Source organism: Camellia sinensis, chromosome 2 (assembly GCF_055761805.1).
Source record: "Camellia sinensis isolate YWXY chromosome 2, ASM5576180v1, whole genome shotgun sequence".
Lineage (NCBI taxonomy): Eukaryota > Viridiplantae > Streptophyta > Magnoliopsida > Ericales > Theaceae > Camellia > Camellia sinensis.
This window is the reverse complement of record NC_138962.1, coordinates 39,824,668-39,839,695: the sequence shown is the minus strand read 5'-3', so window position 1 is coordinate 39,839,695 and position 15,028 is coordinate 39,824,668. Positions and strand designations below refer to the sequence as shown.

General features: G+C 32.2%; 1 pseudogene across 1 annotated transcript; it reads left to right on the top strand.

The window, feature by feature from the left end:
• Positions 1–390: 390 nt before the first annotated feature.
• On the top strand, positions 391–10,348 carry LOC114299790 (putative pectin methylesterase CGR3; annotated as a pseudogene). The gene is made up of 3 exons (XR_014360283.1): positions 391–756; positions 1,014–1,069; positions 9,936–10,348. The product of XR_014360283.1 is annotated as a putative pectin methylesterase CGR3 (transcript).
• The last annotated feature ends 4,680 nt before the right edge of the window (positions 10,349–15,028 follow it).

Below are 15,028 nucleotides of genomic sequence, written 5' to 3'. Positions count from 1 at the left end.
TTGCATGCTTTCATCAATAAAGATTTTATTTGCCAATCAAAAAAAAAAAAAAAAAAAAGACAAAGGACTTGATTTAGGTACCTAATATTGATTATGTAGCCTAAAGATGTTTAAGGGAAAAGATTTGGTATGCTCTGCTATACAGATTATCGTTGCTTTTAGAGTTTTTACAATCTAACTTTCAAAATATGGACCAAAAAAATATGATTGATCAATGATGCTCTTACATATGTAAACCACAAAAAATCTCATCTTGTCAGAGTATTTGAACCCTTTTTTATTTTTCTTCTTTTTCCCCTTTTTATATTAACTGATGTATTGGTAAGCAGCTGTAGATAGGGACCAGCATTTCCCAATTTAAAGAGACAAAATATGTATACGCAGGTGGTGTCTCTTGCACGTTAGAAGTTCAGAAAGCATTGCCTATTTTGAAGAAAGCATACGGTGACAGCATGCGTAAAGTGCTTCATATAGGCCCTGAAACTTGTACCGTTGTCTCGAAATTACTAAGAGAAGAGGATACTGAAGCCTGGGGTGTTGAACCATACGAATTAGATGGTGCTGATAGCAACTGCAAGAGTCTGGTACACAAAGGCGTTGTGCGTGTGGCTGACATCAAGGAACATTAGACTCTGTCAAAATCATTTTCTGTTGTCGAAGTATCAGATACATTAGACTGTCTGTCGCCAAGGAACCTTAACAAGACTCTGCCGGAGTTGGCAAGGATATCGTCTGAAGGTTTTGTTGTTTTTACTGGTAAATCCCTTAAACAGGCCTACATTTTATATATTTTTGAACATTTTGATATCCAACTAGGCCGTAAAGTTTGCTTTGCCTACTTGTTCCGACCAATGGGGACCATATTTTAGTTGATAATGGGTTTGTTTTGTGTAACTTTTCTCAAGCTAAAAGCTAATAATCAAAAAACAAAACTAAAAACACCCTTCTCTCAGTGTTGAGATAATCAACTTTTTCAAGCTTAATTTTTGCTATGTTGTTGTTGTCATATGTAGGTTATCTAGGTCAGCATAGAGCTAAAGCGACAGAGCTAACCAAATTTGGTCGTCCAGTAAGTCACTAATCTTTTGTTGGATTGCAATCTATTCCTTAGTCATTGAAGGGATTATATATTTGTCAATATGTCTGTGATGGTATATTTATATTATGGATTGTATTGACTTTTAGATTGTTTGGATTGGCATCTTAAGTTATAGAACTCATTGATTGAGGAGCATCAAATATTATCTAATACAGTTTATGGACCTGCACCTGGTATCTCCGTGAAGTAGATGTGTGAAATGATTCTAGAAAACTCCTGATGGAAGCAGTGCATGTTTCAGATTCTAAACTCCTACTGATCTCATATTGGGTTGCTACCACCGGTGGCGGAGCCAAAAAATTAAATTAGAGAGGGTATTTATTAATTACAATAATTTTTATAAAAATATTTCACGCAAGTTTTCACAATCGATTTCAAGAAACATAAAAAAAAATAATAATAATAATTAATGTGTTTGGTTTCAGTTTTCTGAATTCAGTTTTTTGAAAATTAAGTTTTTCTTTTTTTCGTATTTTTTTATTTTTAGTGAATATTTTTTGAATTTTAATTAATTTTTTACTTTTTTAGATACACCTTACTTAGATATATCTAAATAGTAAAATATTTGTAAAAAAATATTTTCAAAAATTAATAAATACAAAAAAATATACTGAATTTTCTTTTTCTTTTTTTTTGGTTGTATTTTTTGGTATTTAATGTATTTTTTAAATATTTTTTTCACAAATATTATACTTTTTAAGTGTATTTATGTTAGGTGTGTCTAAAAATTAAATAAAATTGCTTAAAACATTAAAAAAAATCATTCAAAACATTAAACTACAAAAAATAAAAAAGTAAACTTTCTGAAAACTGTTTTCTGAAAATTGGAAACAAACACTACAAGAAAACTGGGTATATGAGACGGAACTATTTGCGACAGCACACTTGCTGTCTCAAAAAGTCACTTTTTGTGACGGCAGAAAATGCCGTCTTAAAAAAGCAGAGTATTTGCGACGGCACCATTTGCCGTCTCAAAAAAGCAGAGCATTTGCGACGACACTATTTGCCGTCTCAAAAAATGAGAGTATTTGCGATGGTATTTTCTGCCGTCGCAAATACTCTCATTTTTTGAGACGGCAAATAATACCGTTGCAAATGCTCTGCTTTTTTGAGACGACAAATGGTGCCGTCGCAAATACTCTGCTTTTTTGAGACGGCATTTTCTGCCGTCACAAAAAGTGGCTTTCGTGTTTTTTTTTAGTGAATATTTTTAAAATTTTAAATATTTTTTTTAGATGTACCTTACTTAGATGTATCTAAAAAATAAAAAATTTATGAAAAAATATTTTTAAAAATTAATAAATACATAAAAATACAAAAAAAAAAAGTATTGAATTATGGTATTTTTTTATATTTTTGGTATTTAGTGAATTTTTAAAAGATTTTGGTGATTGTGGTTTTGAGATAGCTTCATATATATACAGTCACAAAATGGTTTGAATAAATTCAACTGTATTTTTCTGTCGCAAAAAAAATTAAAAAAAACAATGTCGTCTTACTCTTTTGATATAACATTTCTCTTTTCATTCATTTTTTCATCTTCCTGTCTCTCTGTCTCTATTTCTCTCTCTTCTCTTTATCTCTTTTCATTCATTTCTCTCTATCTCTATCTCTCTCTCTTTCTATGTCTGCCTGTTTCTCTCTCTCTCATTTTCTCTCTGTGTCTCTCGCCTATCTCTTTTCTCTCTATCTCTTTCATCTGTTTTCTCTCTCTGTCTCTCTCGCTCATCTCTTTTATCTCTATCTCTCTCATTTCTTTTTTTTTTCTCTCTCTTTCTCTCTCTCTTATCTTTCTATCTCTCTCACTCATTTCTCTTCTCTTTCTGTCTCTCTCTTTTTCTGTGTCTCTCTCTCGCTCATCTCTTTTCGCTCTATTTCTCTCTTTTTTTGTCTATCTCTCGCTTATCTCTTGTTTCTCTCTCTTTTTATATCTTTCCATCTCTCTCTTTTTTTCTCTCTCTATCTATTTTTCTGTCTATCTCTCTCTCCTTGTCTCTCTCTCACTCATCACTCTTCTCTCTCTCTGTGTCTACTTGTCTATTTGTCTATTTCTCCCTCACTATGTTCGCCTTGCTCACTCTCTTACTCATTCTCGATTTATCGATCCACTATAAGAAAATACACTTTTAGCAACCACTTTGTCTATCTCTCTCTCTCTCGCTCATCACTCTATCTCTGTGTCTCTCTCTCTCTATCTCTCTTCTTTATCTGTCTCTCACAAAATTAAAATATTTTTAAAATATTTAAATATTTAAAATATTTAAAAAATTGATTTGAATTAAGTTTTGAACAGAGTTTTGAATTATCTGTTTTCTTTATTTATTGAGCTCCCTATCGATTTATCGATCCACTACAAGAAAATGCACTTTTAGTGACCACTTTGTCTCTTTCTCGCTCATCACTCTGTCTCTCTATCTCTTTTCTCCATTCGTCTCTCACTCATCTTTCTCTCTCACTACCCATCTTTTCTACCACATTTACCACTACTGCAAATGCCATTCAACTACCACCACTCTTCTCTTTCTCTCTTTCACTCATCACTCTTATTTCTTTGTCTGTTTGTCTATCTATCTGTTTGTCTGTGTGTCTTTCGTTCATCTTTCTTCTCTCTATCTCACTCATTTGTTTTCTCGCTATGTCTCCCTCGCTCATCTCTCTTCTCTCTATCTCTCTCATCTCTTTTCTCTCTCTGTCTCTCTCGCTCATCTCTCTTCTCTCTATCTCTCTATTTTTCTATTTTCTCTATCGTTCATCTCTGTTCGCTCTCTTTCTATATGTCTCTCTCATCTCTTGTTTATCTCTATTTTTCTATATGTCTCTCTCTATCTATTTCTCTCTCTGTCTCTCTGTCTCTCTGTCTCTCTCTATATCCCTTTCTCTCTTTATCTCTCTCTTGCTCATCACTCTGTCTTTCTCTCTCTCCTCTATCTGTCTCTCACTCATTTCTCTCTCTTATCACCCATCTCCTCTACCACCTTCACCACTACTGCGAACACCATTCCACCACCACCATTACTTCTACTGTAGCCACTTCACCTCTACGACTACCATTACTACTACTATCGCCACCACTCCACTACCACTACTACTACCATTACCTCTCTTTCATCCCTGCCACTCCATTTACATTACCACTACCACAACTTCACCACTAATCTCTTTCGCCATCACCATCACCACCACCACCACCATCATCTCTTATCCACCACGTTCACTACTGCTGCCGCTCCTTTTCCTCTACCACAAAAAATTAGTTCATGATTTTTAGTAATAAAAAAAAATAGGCCGCAGAAAAATATTTTTCATTTACTACAGAAAATTAACTTTTATTTTAGTGAAAATATTTTTCATTAAAATATATATGAAACAAATCAACCTTAATAACGGAAAGAAAATAAAAATTATTATTCATTTATTTTTATTATTTAAATATTTATTTATGATGAAATATATATATATATTTTTTTTTTCCCATCCCGCCCGCTCGGTTCCCCCTATTTTTTCCATTCCCGCGCCCCAAAATCCCCAATCTCTTTAGAACAAAAAAAAACCCTAAATCTAATCGTCTCCCTCACATCACTCTCTCAGTCGCCTCTCTCTCTCTCTCTCTCTCTCTCTCTCTCTCACCCTCTCATTTATCTCTGCACCGATCTCGTTCATCTCTGCACCGATCACTCTCTCACTCTCTCGTTGTTCATCTCATCGATTCGCACCGATCATCGCACCGCCGATCTACTCACAGGTAAACTCTCTCTCTCAATCTCTGTCTCTCTCTCTCGGCCCGATGGTTGTTTTATATATATATCAGATATATCTCTGATCTAATCTGTCTCCCTCACTCTCTCATCTCATCAGATCAGTCTCATCTCTGTCCCTCCCTCTTTCGCCCCGATAGACTCACACTGTCTCACAGGTAAGCCTCTCTCTCTCTCTCTCTCCTTGATTTCTCATCTCTGCACTGCACCGATCGAATCTGTGTATGTAATGTCTCCCTCATTCAGTGATGTCTGTAATGTCTGTATGTTAATCTGAATTTGAAATGTTGATCTTAGTTGATCACACTGTGTAATCTGAAATCTGATCTTAGTTGTGTCTCACACTGTGTAATGTTGATCTTAGTTGTGAAATCTGAAATCTGTATGTTAATTTTATTAATTCTGAAATCTAAATCTGAATCTGAAATATGAATTTGTTTTGTTTGATCTGAAAATTGATTCTGATTGTTAATTGATAAGCTTGCTATCTTTGTGATGGGTTTGAATGTTGTATGAAGAATTTTTACATTTTTTTTTGTAGACAACATGGATTCTACTTACCTGATGAAGTAGTTTTCTTTTTCTTTTTCTTTAGACTGTGAACCTTGGTTTAGAATGATGTGATGGTTAAATTTTTTTTAGTGTTCAACTTTTCTCCAATAAGCTAAATGGTTTAATCCATTAATTGTAAGAGATCTAGAAACCAATTACAAGATTGTCAAACCTAGTTTGTTTAAAAGTTGGAAGAGGAAGGATTAGATTGTTAATCCGCGAATCTCACAAATATATATGTTTAGTTTAAAAAAATTATTATAAACTAAAAATTATATGAGATTATGAAACTCCTTTGAAGTGAGGATTAACAATCCCTTGGGAGTTTTGGGTTTGTTAATCCAATTTCATCCCGTGGATTGGAGATGATAAGACTTTATTATCCCATTTTATAAAAATAACCAAGTCATATTTTATACAACGAGAACATTTATGTAATTTCATAAATTTAATCCTAACCAATTAATATTATCACACAAGTACACAAATATACAAAATTCATTTACATCCACAACCTAATATCAATCTCCCCAATTAATCTCACTGTACTCATGATTTCATTCAATTTAATTCAATAAACAAACATGACCCAACAAATTCAATCTTAATCCACTCACGAGAAGCATATGCTTTTTTGTAATTAAATGATAGGTTGATGAGTTTTTTTTACTTTCAGAATGATAAATTCACAACTAAAAATTACATGTGTGTATATATATATATATCTGCATAAATTTTATGTAGGTATATATATCACATTCTTGGGATTTCATATACATCCATATACTACACATATGGAGCTGTCAATTTATGGCTCAGGTGACTCATATCCACCTACAAGTAATTGTCACTTTGCCACAATAATATATGTTGTAGAAAGCAATAATATGTTAGCTTCAAGAAAATGACTCCCACTTCTTTTTCTTTGTATTTTGCCTAACATAATAGAAAATTTCAATCTAGTGTAAATTTTAAAAAATAATTACAAATCAACAGTAAATTTTACATCTATTAAAAATTATTTCAAACTTTTATCATAAATCTATAATAATTTTCTTGAAGTACCATTGAATGATATTTTTCCCAAACTAATATGGCTAGTATAATAAAGGTAGTTTTTTTTTTTTTTGCTGCAGGAATAATTTAGCAGGGTAGTGTTGAAAGTGTGAACATATTATGAACATTCAAGGGTCGGCATATACAATATAGTATAAGAAAAATTTTGAATGTGCATACATTTGTGTTGTCTTTGAATTTTTCTTTTTTTGGTGAAGAATTGCAAAAAAATGGGAATTTGGCAAAATAATTGCACTTTTAAAAAAAAAAATTGTGCATGTGCTTATTCAAGTGTTATTTGGGCAATTTCGCAAAGGAAAATGCATCAGACCACCGCTAGGGGTGACCCCCAGTGGGGTCTGATTGGTCAAATTTTATTTTATTTTTTTCATTCACTTGCTGCCCCCCACGTGGAGTTGGGGTTGCTGGGGGTTACCCCACTGGGGGTCCAAGCAGGACTGTTTCGCAAATAACATGTGCAACAAAATCATGAAAAACTTAAACAAAAAGATTTTTATAAAATTACAGTTACTTTTTCATTCTTTCACTGATTTGCAATTTGTCAAAAAAATTTCCACTTGGCTGTTTCAATTCAAGTGGAGGATAGCATAACAACTTTATCATCCTCACAGTCCTCATTGATAAATAACCGAGAGTTTGATTGGTTTTGACATATATTTGCAACTTGATGTGGTATGACACACTCCAAGCCATGTGAAGATGTTGCTGCTGAGCTTTCAATAACCTACCCACAAAGTCTCTTTTGGCTTTTTAAATTTTAAATTTGTTTTTTTTCCCCTCCAGGAGATGATTGTTATAAAATTTTACTTATACAAAATGACTATATAGACCATGAGGCCATTTTGGATTAAGAACAATGTCTATATTTAGTCTGAAGTTATTGGCCACTGAATTTGGCTCGTTACACCTGATTAACTACCATATATAGAGTTAATTGTAATCACATATTAGTATTCTTCTCACAATTCTTTATGATGGACCCTCTGCATGTGAGTTCCTACAAAATAAATTTGTGTATTCTACAATCCAAGACAGGTAGGAACCCTTTAAGTCCAACCCTTCCCACTCCAATCAGACATGAAAAAATTCCCCAGGTATATTACAATAAGAGTTTATTACACTATTTTGGACTACATTGAATTCCATTGTTATTGTTATTATTATTATTATTATTTTTTGTGAGCAGGGAAAGTTTTGGTTTCTCCAATTGAGAGATATGCAGTTGTTCCTGATGACAACGTAAGTGTTCTTTCCACAGTCTTCATTGTCTTCATTACTGGTGTTTAAATAGTTGGTTTCTCCAAAAGATTATAATTTGCAACTGTTATCTATTTATTTGTAGGTCAAAAGGATAAATTTTGCCGAGGGGAAGATCTGATTCTAGAAGTAAGGAATTTGCAGCTTGATTTTTGAAATAGGCTCAAAATTGAGATCTTGTTGGAAATTTTTTATTTTTTTATTTTTTTGTAAGAGCATTTAAATATCCAATGTGCTGATTGGTGAATTTTAGATTTTATTTTATTATTTTATTTTTTTTTAGGATTTGGGTGAATTTTATAATTTAAATATGCTTTTATGAACATGTACAGTTTAATTGTTCTTTGTAAAATATTGAATTTGATGGTTTGATTAATTTTTATTTTTATTTTTATTTTCTGTTATGATGTTTTTGTGAATGGAATGTAAATAATCAGCTCTTAGAGAGTGAGAGACGGCACCACCGTCAGAAAAAATAAAAAATTTTAATATTTTTATTAATTTTGTTACAGGTTTTACTTTTTGCGACGACATTATACTGTCGCAAAAAATAGAAATTTTATTATTTAAAATAGAAATTTTATTATTTTTTAATATTTTTTGCGACGGCATTACACTGTCGCAAAAAATAGAAAATTTCATATTTTTTTATACTTTCTGCGACGGCACCACACCGTCGCAAAAAAACAGTGTTTTTTTTTTAAAAAAAGACTATTAGTGACGGTATTTTTTGCCGTCTCAAATAACATTTTTAGCGACGGTAAAATAAGGCCGTCGCAAAAAAGTCAAGAAATTCAAACGTTATTAGCGACTGCACGGTGCCGTCGCAAAAAGGCAAAAAAATGCCGTCGCAAAACATTAGCGACGGCACTTACCGTCGCAAAAACTCTTTTGCAACCCCTGCAGTTGCGACCCCCCTCTTGCCGTTGCAAAAAGTCATTTTGCCGTCGCAAAAAGTATTAGCGACGGCATTAGGAGTATTAGCGACGGTATTTTACCGTCGCAAAAAGTCAATTTTTTTGTAGTGAAACAAGCTGAATGTTATTTGTAACTAGTGTATCATGGACAATACAAAAAAAATATGGATATAAGACTTAAAATAAATTAAAGAATGATAAATTATTTTTTGATACAAAATTTGATCAAAAATTTAATATAATGGTAATATCACGTCATTAGTGGTATGTGAACCTCACATGTCAAATGTAAGTTACAATCCAATAAATTTTATATCTTTATAGTAAGATTACTTATACTTGCATATCACTAATAATGACATCGCCGTTACATTCAAAAATTTTTATAGCTAATATGGTTTGTTTATAATAGTCGTTTCATTTTCAATCAAAACCACTATCGTTTTCATAATTTTTAAAATGTCATTGACATTTCACTCTAATATATTTAAAATATTTTTTTTTAAGTTTGCAAAAAAAAAAAAAAAAAAATTCCGAAAATCCAGGGGGCGCGTGGCCCCCGGTCACATGCTCCCTCCGCCACTGGCTCCCTCTGCTAGAAGCTGAGAAACATTAATACAAACTTAGGACACGGTGAATTAAAAAAATTATGATACGGGAAAAGCGGGGATATGACAGAATATATTATATATATATATATATAATATTTTTTATCCAAAAACAACAAAAAATAGTGTAAAACTAACACTAATAAACTTGAAAACCCACTCAATTACATCGAAAATGTCAAAAGCGTGTAAGTTCAACAATGAATAGCTTATCCACCAAAAATATATAGGTCCTCATTATTTTCTTCAGGAAATAATAATATGGTGTTAATATTTACTAAAATTAGGTACCAAAAATTCTAAAGCTCATTCTTTCTTGAGACCGGGTTGTTTGGGATGACCTAAATAAGTATATTTTTTATCTTTTTACGAAAAGATGTGCAGAAAAGTAAAGAGGTGATGTGATGGAAAAAAATAAAAAGATAAAAAGATGGATTATTTTGAGAGTTATGAAAGCCCAAGTGATTCTACCCATATGATGTTTGATTTGTTAAGGATGGTGTCGGGAGAACTGTTCTATCTCATTTGTGAACATTGATTTTTGTTGCGTGGTTGCTTTGCTCCCACTTTAACAGCAACAATCCATTTTGTTCCCTTTTGAGAAAAAAACCATTGGTTGGACAGTTTGACTTTAAAAACTTGACATGCTAGTATGTTTTTTCTTGTGTAGGCCAAATTGAGAAGCTCAACTTGGTGGATAACGTTTTATGTACAGACCAGCATAAAAGAAAATGAAGCTGCTACTAAGAAGTTTTAGCAGGCTGCAACCAAGATATCGTACAAGCCAGCCTGCCAAGTTTTCCATCTCAAATCACGCCACTGAAAATCTCCAGATAACATGGCTTCTTGGCGAAAACAGTGCCGAGATATGTCATCTGTTCCCATACAGCTTATTAATATTTGATAGAAACCAGTTACTCTTTCTTTTTCTTTTTTGTTGTTTATGTTAGGTAGATAGCTGTTGATTGAATTTTTTTTTTGGGAAGATTGTGTATTTTGCGAAGATGTAATATTTAATGTTCTGGCCCCCCAATGCCGGAGCGTCTTGTAGCTACAATGATAGTTCTGTTTAGCATGTTCGGATCGATTCTTCTATTTTGATTAGTATAGAGTGTAAACATAAATTTCAGAACATGAAACTTCATGTTTCGGATCATCTACCATGTATATCATCAAGAAAACAAGACTAAAACTTACCCGAATCCATCGATGAACGGTTAAACGGAAGCGTCTGATTGTCAATAAAACCTTTGATATTGACTATGTTATTGCCTTCTAATCCTTTCCCCTTTGGTGCCTTATGTTTCTCCTTGAGAGGATTTAGAGAAAAAAAAATTGCAGTGTTCTTATTTTTTCACTTGGGAAGGAATAGGGACCATAACCTTTTAAAGGTTGTAATTGGTTTTCAAAACTGAAAGGTTGTGGAAGTTCAAAAGGAATGAAAACCAACTTTAACCAATATGTTTTAATTTCTATTTCTGCCCCTCATAGAAATAGAAATTATACAACTAGTATCTACACATTAGGTCCATAACACATATACCCTTAAGCCTATTAACTAAATTGAATCACTTAAATTGTAGGCTTCTTATAAATGATAACACCACATTTAATTATGTGGTCCCATTGAGACATTATCTAACAATCTCCCACTGGACCACATATGTATCCTGAAAAATGTGCTTAACTTTAGTGAGCTCAGAAATTTGTTATCATAACTTGAGGGTATCCAAACAATCTTGTCCATTAACTATATTAATATTGGATCAAAGCGGTCTTCGTTACATCAATCGTAACTCGACCCACCAATGGTCATGTATACTAATACAGCTAAATGACATAGATCAATCATGGATGCGTAGCATGGAAATTACATGTGATGTGATCCATACATGCCTATTTCCAACTGGTCCTACTTAACTTTATTGAGATCAATACTTCACAATACGTAACAGAGCATAATAAACTGAATATTTCATTTCTGCAGAAATTAATCTAAACTCAAGGCTGACATAAAGCAGTAATATAAATACAAACTCCCACTAAACCAGAATGTTCTCAAATAGAACAACACCCATCTGAGCAGTGTGCTCATGAAAGACCTTGGGTGGTAGTCCCTTTGTAAGTGGATCCGCTATCATGGAGTTTGTCCCAATGTGCTCTATGGAAATCTGTCCACTCTGCACTTTCTGTTTCTTTGGTTCCGGACCCTGAGGAATAGCAACTTCCTTTCCCTTATGCTTTCTTTTGCCCGTATGCTTGGAGGTGCTTGCCAGATGAGCACTTTCAGTCCTTTCTTGCTTCAATCTCTCTTCCTCTTGCACACAAAATGAAATGAGCTCATTGAGAGTCCATTTCTCCTTCTGGCAGTTATAACTGACCTTAAATTGGTTAAATTGTGCAGGAAGAGAGATAAGAACTAAATGCACGAGCAAATCATCAGATAGGTCAAGCTTTAGTGCCTTAAGTTTTGAAGCAAGATGAGATATTTCCATGATGTACTCGCGAACATTACCCTTGCCTTTATACTTTATTGAAATCAAGCTTGCTAAAAGCATGCTTGTTTCAGCCTTATCGTTTTTAGCAAAACGCTTTTGAATTTCTGAAAGAAATTCACCGGCAATGGTAACATCCTCTGTTATTGCACCCCGAAAGACTTCTGGAATCCCACGCTTCATGATCATAAGACTTAGCCTGTTAGAACGATCCCACTTTTCAAAGTACACAATTTCCTCAGGAGTACTTTGTGCAGTTAGATCATTCGGTTTTGGCATCCTTAATGCCAAGTCTATGTCCATGCAGCCGAGAACAATCAATATGTTCTCTTTCCAGTCCTTAAAGTTTGTTCTATTTAACATTGGAACATTGTTCATGTTGGCAGAGATTGAAGTAGTCGACATTAAAGCCGAATAAAATAAAACGAATAAACAATTATGCTCACATTAAGTAACCAAACAGATAATCTCTAAATAAATTAATTTAATGACAACATCTGAAGATACCTAGCACAACATTAATACCAAGCCTTTGGGTAGTGATATTAACTGTAAGTGGTATTCTTGTTGTAATGATCAAACATTGACAATAAGTTATGTCAAATAACAAATCTATCTTTTGATGGATTTATTATTCACATTAGGTTTTCTTGACAATTGGCACATGTTTATCACCACAAAATGTGTGTGTAATTCTGCCAAGTATTAATCATGTCTTTGGACCGATAAATACCCGCATGAGATACACATACATGAACATCAAAACATTCCATATAAAACAATCTAGACAAGAGAGATCACTTTTGTGACATCTTGTTTGAATTGACTTATATTTAGAACATTAGAAAATTAAATTTCTGTAGACGTTGTATGAAATTACATTAAATTTAAAGATTTCTAAATTTGTGACCCCATATATTTTATATAATCTGCAGCAATTCCAATTATATATATACATATATAAATAGAATTGACGGGTCCAAAAAACAAATAGTTTTTTTTTTTTTTTTTATGATGTTCAAAATTAAACCGATCAAATCGCAAGATATATCTATATATATATATATATCTATATATATATATATAAATACATGATGTTCATCCATTTGAAAAATGAACCGCCCATCCGAATTATGTTCCATTTCCAGAAAACAAAACAGAATTTGCAGCAGTGGAAAAAACAGAAATACAAAAAACAGAATCTGATTCCAGGAAACTAAATAGGATGAATAAAAGCATATCTATTCTAATAATACACATGATATAACCGCTCTGATACCACTTGTAAACATAAATTTCAGAACATGAAACTTCATGTTTCGGATCATCTACCATGTATATCATCAAGAAATCAAGTCAAAACTTACCCGAATCCATCGATGAACGGTTAAACGGAAGCGTCTGATTGTCAATAAAACCTTTGATATTGACTATGTTATTGCCTTCTAATCCTTTCCCCTTTGGTGCTTTATGTTTCTCCTTGAGAGGATTTAGAGGAAAAAAAATTGCAGCGTTCTTATTTTTTCACTTGGGAAGGAATAGGGACCATAACCTTTTAAAGGTTGTAATTGGTTTTCAAAACTGAAAGGTTGTGGAAGTTCAAAAGGAATGAAAACCAACTTTAACCAATATGTTTTAATTTCTATTTCTGCCCCTCATAGAAACAGAAATTATACAACTAGTATCTACACATTAGGTCCATAACACATATACCCTTAAGCCTATTAACTAAATTGAATCACTTAAATTGTAGGCTTCTTATAAATGATAACACCACATTTAATTATGTGGTCCCATTGAGACATTATCTAACATAGAGAACTAATCACTATTCATTCAATGACATTTGTAATGATAGTCTGTTTCCATTGGTATATCTCCCACTTTCTTGTAACCTAATTCAAGCACCAGGATTAGAGCTAGTTCCTGGTGATCTTTTCTTGAAGCCTTTGTTTGTTACATGTTGATTTTATGTTTTAAGGAATTTATTTATTTTTGAGATATATATTCTTTTATAGATTTTTACTAGGAACAGTTATTTTGTCACCAAACAGAACTTTTCACACAATTAAGTTTTAGCAACGATTCATAAAGGTTGCCTTAGATTTTTTGTTGATTTTTTTAAAAATGTCATCTTAAAATTGTTGGTTGGAATTTTTTTCCTTTTTTTTTTTTCTCCTCAGTTGGGTGTTAGTGTCAATTGTCACACAGTTTTTCTCATAATCAACTTTTATCATCAAATAAAAAATTCTACTACTTATTCAACAAACTGTATCAAAATTTAAATTTCACATATTCACAGCCAAATTTATATACTCAAGGTCTCATTTCAGCATTAAAAATATATTGGACTAAAAAAGTCATTAATGTAACTCAAAAAAACAAAAAAGTTCAAATTTGGGACAACAGAGAATGGAAAATGGGATTCACTTTTCATTAAAAAAAATATTTGAGGAAAATACAAATCAATGAAAATAAATAAAAATAATTACAAAAATATGAAAGTGCAAATGGAATATATGTTCTAGTGTAAGGTTGGTTATAATTTTCACTTGTAGTAAAGCACAGACTCCACCTTATATCTTCCGAAGCATTTTATTTTAATAATTTTTTATAAAAATTTTGTTAACATATACCCTTAAAGCATGTGTTAAGAAATTTATAAAATTTATAATTTTTATATGAAAGTGAGTATAATAAAAAATATATAACATTTTAAATTCATTTTAACATGTATTCTAAGAGTGTACGTTAACCAGACTTTTTTGCCATTGTTTTTAATTTTTAAAAATATCTTATTTACAATTCCCAAAACATTTCATGTTCATCCTTCAATTATTGCTAAAAATTTGGTCTATCTGCATTGCTAAAAACCGGCCGCCAATGGCGTGAGATTAATCAAATGTAACCCCCCAAAATTATATATATTATATTCTTTCAATAGACAAAAGATAAAAAAAATTACATTAAATTAGATAATTATAATACACTAACACAAATTTATTTGCTCAATAACCAATTCCAACCACCAACACAAGCTAGAAAGAGGAAAGAATCCATGACGAAAGGAAACAAACTCAATAAGTACAATAAAGTTTTGTAATGACCTTTATAATGATCAACTCCTTAACTTCTTAGTTAAAGAGTATACATAAGTGATCAACCTAACAATTCCAGTAGATTAAATGTATAAAACTAGATCCTCTTTAAATCATATTTACATCACTCATGAATCATAGTGACATAGATAAGGTAATATTCAAATCAT